Source organism: Chenopodium album, chromosome 7 (assembly GCF_948465745.1).
Source record: "Chenopodium album chromosome 7, dcCheAlbu1.1, whole genome shotgun sequence".
Lineage (NCBI taxonomy): Eukaryota > Viridiplantae > Streptophyta > Magnoliopsida > Caryophyllales > Amaranthaceae > Chenopodium > Chenopodium album.
In genome coordinates this window covers 1,292,121-1,298,120 of record NC_137840.1, presented here as the reverse complement: position 1 = coordinate 1,298,120, position 6,000 = coordinate 1,292,121, and positions in this window count along the sequence as shown.

Below are 6,000 nucleotides of genomic sequence, written 5' to 3'. Positions count from 1 at the left end.
GCGAAATTGCCAGAAATACTATGAATTCCTCAAGAAGAATGGAGCATCAACCTCAGGTATAATGTTATAAACATTTTAACTTTCACTTAGGTATGTGATACCAAGTTGCAGTGCTTAACATAGTGATGTTACGCAGGAACTGCAAACAAGTGAAGCTAGCATGGAAATGGAGCTTGAAGGTGCACTAGAAGTGTTTGAGTGGCCAGAGATAGCTTCATAGTTTTAAATTTTTGATTAGTTTATCATGATTTTAGAACAAATTTCCAGTTTTGATGAAACAATATTTCGGTTTTCTTGTTTTGAATACTGAATTTGGTTTACTTGGCTTGGACAAGTGTTGATCCATGATCAAGGTAATAAATTATTTTCATTTTGCTAGACATGAGTTAATTTTGTTTTATGACATTGATATAAGTAAATCACAAAATAAGATTTAGATGATTCAAAATACACTTACTTATAACAAAGTAAGGTTAGGTCACATTAACCATTTGCACATCCAAAGTTTTGGATGGACTCTCATTCTTATATGATTATGAATCACTTGAGAATTAGAAGTCATGCTTGATAAAAGTTAAAATGACCAAGTTGCCTTTTAGTAGAAAGGGTAAAAGAAGCTAAAATGACTTTTTGGTACTCATACATATGATGTACGTGAACCAATAAGTTCAAAATTAGCAAAGAGATTTAACTATTTCATTGCTTTTACTAACGATTTAAGTAAATATATCGATAATTACTTAATGAAGTAAAGCTTGGAAACATTGAAATGTTCAAAATTTCCAAATGAAATGTAAAATCAGTTTGAGATAAACAATTTAACACCACAATATGATTGTTGTGATAAATATTTAACTCAAAAAGGAATGATCATCTAAAGGGAATTGTTGAATTAATTCACAATCCAGAAACATTACAATTAAATTGTATGCTTATGAAGAAGGAATCAAACTTTGCTTGCCATTGTTCGATCCAAGATTTAATGATTTACAAATATCGTTTTGAGGATATGCATTAGAACAACAACAATTGCGAATATATTAAACAAAAAACTTAACCAAAGCAGTAGAAAAGATGTCATAAGAGTTATGATTTGGAAATGTTCCAAAAGTTATCTTTTCTAAACAGGATTAAGGGTTATGAAATCAATGTAAAATGTTTACAAAGATAACATAATACACCCTAAATCAGAAAATTAGTTCTTCATGGGTTTTTCTCATGGAAACTAAAAGGTATTATTTCTACAATCGCGTAGAAACAAAATGTTTGTTGCTCGCGATAGTGTCTTTATAGAAAGAATGTCTTCCTACAAAGCCAAGTGGGAGTAAAGTTAGATCTCGATGAGATTCGAGACGAGCAACAAATGGATGTGGATAACACTACATCAGAGACGAAGGCATATGAAATCAGCTAATTTGATAAACCATGTGTCGAAGCAAGCTAATTCCACTAGCGAGGCTTCTATCGTCCCACTAGAATGAAAGGCTTCAAAGAGTTGAAGAGAATAATTCTATTGTGGCTCATACCTATCGTAGGTTACTTGGGATCAAAACAAACAGTTTGTTAAAGTTCTGAGAAAAGGTGGATTCTAAAATTTTCCTATTGGAATGATTGGAATCCATGGCCTACAAGCAAGCTTTGGACAAATGCCAACTCAGGAAATGGCTTAAAGCTATGAAATCCAGTATGGACTCCATGTTTGTAAAAATGTGTTAGTCCATAATAGTCTTACAAATAGAGTCAAACCTATTTGGGTAAGCCTATTCGGATTATTCTAGTAATGGATATCAAAATCACTTTCATGAAATGTTCTTGATGGTAAGAGTGTATATGATACAATCTAAGAGTTTTGAAATCCAGAAATTCCTAGAAAGTTTTGCAAACTTTAGAAATTCATTTATGGATTGAAGTAAGCATTAAGGAGTTGGACCATTCGTTTTGATTAGGAAATCAAACGGTTTGATTTCCTTAGTAGAACAAAGGAATCTTGTAGAGACAAGAAGTTTAGTGGGAGCAATTGGTCTTTTTAGTCTAGTATGTAGTTGATATACAGTACATATGAAATGATATATCAATGCTTGAATAAATCAAGCAATGGTTAGAAAGATTGTTTCAATATGATAGACTTAGAAGATGTTGAGTACACATTGGGAATTAAAATCCATGAATTGAATATTGAAGAATGATTGGAATGAATCGAGAGACTTATGTTGATAAGGATCTCGACAAGTTCATGAAGCAATACTCTAAGATAGGATATCTTCCCATGTTTCATGGTATTACACTCTGTAAAACTCAGTGCCTTCAAAAGCTAATAGAGTTGAGTTATAAGAATAGTGTACCTTCTGCTTCTGCAAAAGGTTCATTATATGTGCCATGAAATGTACAAAGAAAGATGTTGCATGTGACTCGTACATATGTAGCAGGTTTCAAGAAAATTCATAATGAGCATACGGAGAATTACTAAGAATAGATCCTTGAGTACTTGAGAAGCACTAAAAGGAATATTTCTAACTATTGTGTTAAATGGTAATTTAAGCAAGTTGTCAAAAGGTTACACGAATGCAAGTTTTCCAAACAAGCAAGATGATTCTAGATGGTGATCTGAATGCATGTTTGTGTCTGGATGGAAAAGAACAGTGAGCTTGAAGAGTTCAAAGCAGAGCACTGTTGCATACTCAATGTCAAAATATGTGTATTAAACTATAGTCAGATAGTTACAGAGGAAGTTCGAATTAGAATGTCATGTGACTAACAGGTCACCTTTGCCCAAAAACAAAGGAGCCAGAGTCACATCACAAATCCAAACAAAAGGATATGAGATATCGCCTCAATTATGAGATCATTGACCAGCGGAAGGTCGTGTTCTGCAAAGTTTTATTATGAGTGAGAAATCACTAAACCCCTTCCATGGACTAAGGTATAAGAGTCATATTAAATTCCGACGATTGAAGCAAGTTGTGTATTTTAAGTTGTATATGTTTTGAGAAAACATATTACATGAGAAATGCATCAATTTGCAGAATTATGTTTAAAATAGAAATTATTATTTCTCTTATTTAATTATGGTTTTGGAAATTAAATAAAATGTCCAAAATAATTATGAATTGATGGGCTCATCAGGTTGATGACCTGGTGAATTGAAACCCCACAGGTGAACAAAATTCATATATTATTTAAAGTTCCTAGTTCGAGATCATTAAAGTGGACATAAATGATTTCAATAAATGAACTAGCATGTAAGATTTATTGGATAGCGCAGTTTCATGGGCTATAGAGGCATAGTGATGCTCGGTCAATCACTTGGATATGCATGAATGATGCATGATCGAACTATTGACCTACTTTGAAGTTCAAGTATAGAGCTTCCGTATATATTAGTGGATTCCTTTGACATGAGTGGAACATTGATTTCATTCAATGGATGTTGTGACTGTGGTACACTCAAACGTCTAGCCGTAAATGGAGATTATAAAGGGTGTTTCCCGGTTATTTAAGAAGTTGAGTGGGAGTCATGTAACCACAAGATTGGATAGAGTCTACCTATTAAATTAGGAAATGTGTCATGGCCGCTTGAAGAGGGAGAATTCAGAAAATACGTGGCCGCGTTCAAATGCATTACACAGTAATCATTTGGTTTTGTAATTCTAACTCAGATTTCAAGAAACGATTTGTAGAGTAATATGATCTCGACATGTGATGCAATCATATTATCAAATCGACACATATATTGACTTAAGGAATTTGAATATTGCACCCTTGTCTCAGACAAGTGGGAGATTGAAGGAGTTATGTCTTCGTCGTGTGCAATTACTAGATATATAAATGGATCAAATTATGGAGATAATTAAGTTCGTACATTTGGGTCGTCGTTTTTCCATAGCTAGAGGTACTAACGATCTTTGGACTAGTAAAATAGCCCAAAGCCCAATTGGACGGATCCTATAATGTCACACAAAGGGGCTAGATCGAGCATTAGAGGACGAGGCCCATCATGGGCCTCATCACTCTAGGTGGCCGGCCATATGGAGTGGACAAGGGAGTTTTGGGCTTCGTGCCCTAGTCTAATTATAATGAGATTATAAATAGACTAGGTGCCTAGGTTTGCAGTGAGGAAGCAATTAACTGATCAGTGTGATCAAACCCGAATTAGCAAACACGAAACCCAACTGATGTGTCTATTTTATATATTATTTTACCCCCGTCCCTTGGTCATAATTAGTAGTGTTTTTGGCTCTTTAGAGCCACTTTTATTACTAATTGGTGTTTTTTAGTGTTTTTGTAGATTTGGTTGACTTTTGCAGGGATTTACACTTTTGGAGTATTTTCCCGAGATATTTTGGAGCAATCACGAGCATTGGAGAAGCACGACCAGAGTTTATAGCCCAGGGCCGGTTAGAGCCATCGAGCCGGTGATTAAGAGCTCGGTAATCGGGATACCGAGGTATATGGACCGAGTGATCAAGACCCTAAGTGGATATCCGGATTGGGCCAAGAAATAAGCCCAATCGAAGCTCCGAGCCTCGAGGTGAAGCAAGGGCCCGATCGGGCAGCTTAGCTCGATCGGGCAAGGCGCGCAAGATGTGTGCTGGTGCGTGGCCAGAGCCGCGCCCGATCGGGTGAGCTGCTAGCTCGATCGGGCGCGGCTGAAGGCCGCCCGATCGGGTGCGTGTTTCTGGAAAGGCTTTTTTGTCGAGCAATTAGTTTCTAATTAGGAGTTGTTTTAGTTTTGTTTAAGTACGTTTTTAGGACGATTAATTTCACTTACCTTCTTTCTTAGATTTTCTCTCTCTACTTAGTTTTCTCTCTCTCTTAAACTCTCTCTAAACCTTTGTTCTTAATTTTTTCATTAATTCCAGATTTATTTTGGTAACGATTTCTTTTCCCTTAATCTTAGTTATTTATTTTATTCCTTTCATCATGATTTATTTTATTACTTTGATTAGTTTAATTTTTAATATGTGTGAGTAGTTTAATTTCTAGGGTTTATGGGGATCTAATAATTAATATGAAGGGTAAATTATTGTTGTTGATTATCAATGCTAGATTAATTACCTATTGATTGATTTAATGCTCTGTGACTAGATTAGGCCTATCTTTTATGCATGAGTTTGACAATATTGATTCAAGAATCAAGAGATGAGAATTAATGTTTAGGTCTAGTTTCAATAGGCAAGTTAATTTATAAATGGTTAAGTCAAGATTCGAGAGATGAGATTTAATACCGGTAAATTAATTGTGTGATTGTAATACGTAGCGAGAGCCCTTTACAATCTGGTTAATTGATGTATTGATGATTGACTATTATTGATTATTGGTATTGCATGATAATTTCTTATTGGATTGTTTTAATGTTTTACAATTGCGGCTTGTAAAAGTATAGCAATATTAAATTGATGAATCGAGCAGATGTTAATTTGATATTGAAGGCTATTTTCAATAAGAACTTGGATCTAGTAAATTGCGAGAGCCTGTTAGATCTATATTGATTAATAAATTGCGAGAGCCTGTTAATCATGTTATTTATGCAATGTCAATGATTGATTACTATGTTTTACCCTGGAGTATTATTTATTGGTGAACCTATGCCCTAGATCCTTTCATATATTGTTTTCTTCCCATTCTCAACCTTAGTAGTTTAGTCTTTTACTTAATTATAAATATTGGTTACTTAAATAATTTAGATTATAATATTTAATTAGGAGTAAAAAGACTTGTTTCCCTGTGGAGATCGACCCTACTTCCCTATCTACCTTAGTTAGTGATTTAGGTAATAATTATTTTTGATTAGGGGATACGACTTTACCCTGTCACCAACCCTCTCAAAGTCCTCTCTCTCACACGGCTCTCTCCTCCTCCTAGGCGCCGGTGGTGTGTCGCGGTGGTGGTGGTTCGTGCGGTGGTCGGTTGTCCGTAAAGGTGGTGATCGCGGTTTTCCTCAATCACTCGACCAATCTAGTATTGGTGGACGGCTCGTTCGAATCTCGTGGACTAAGTAGA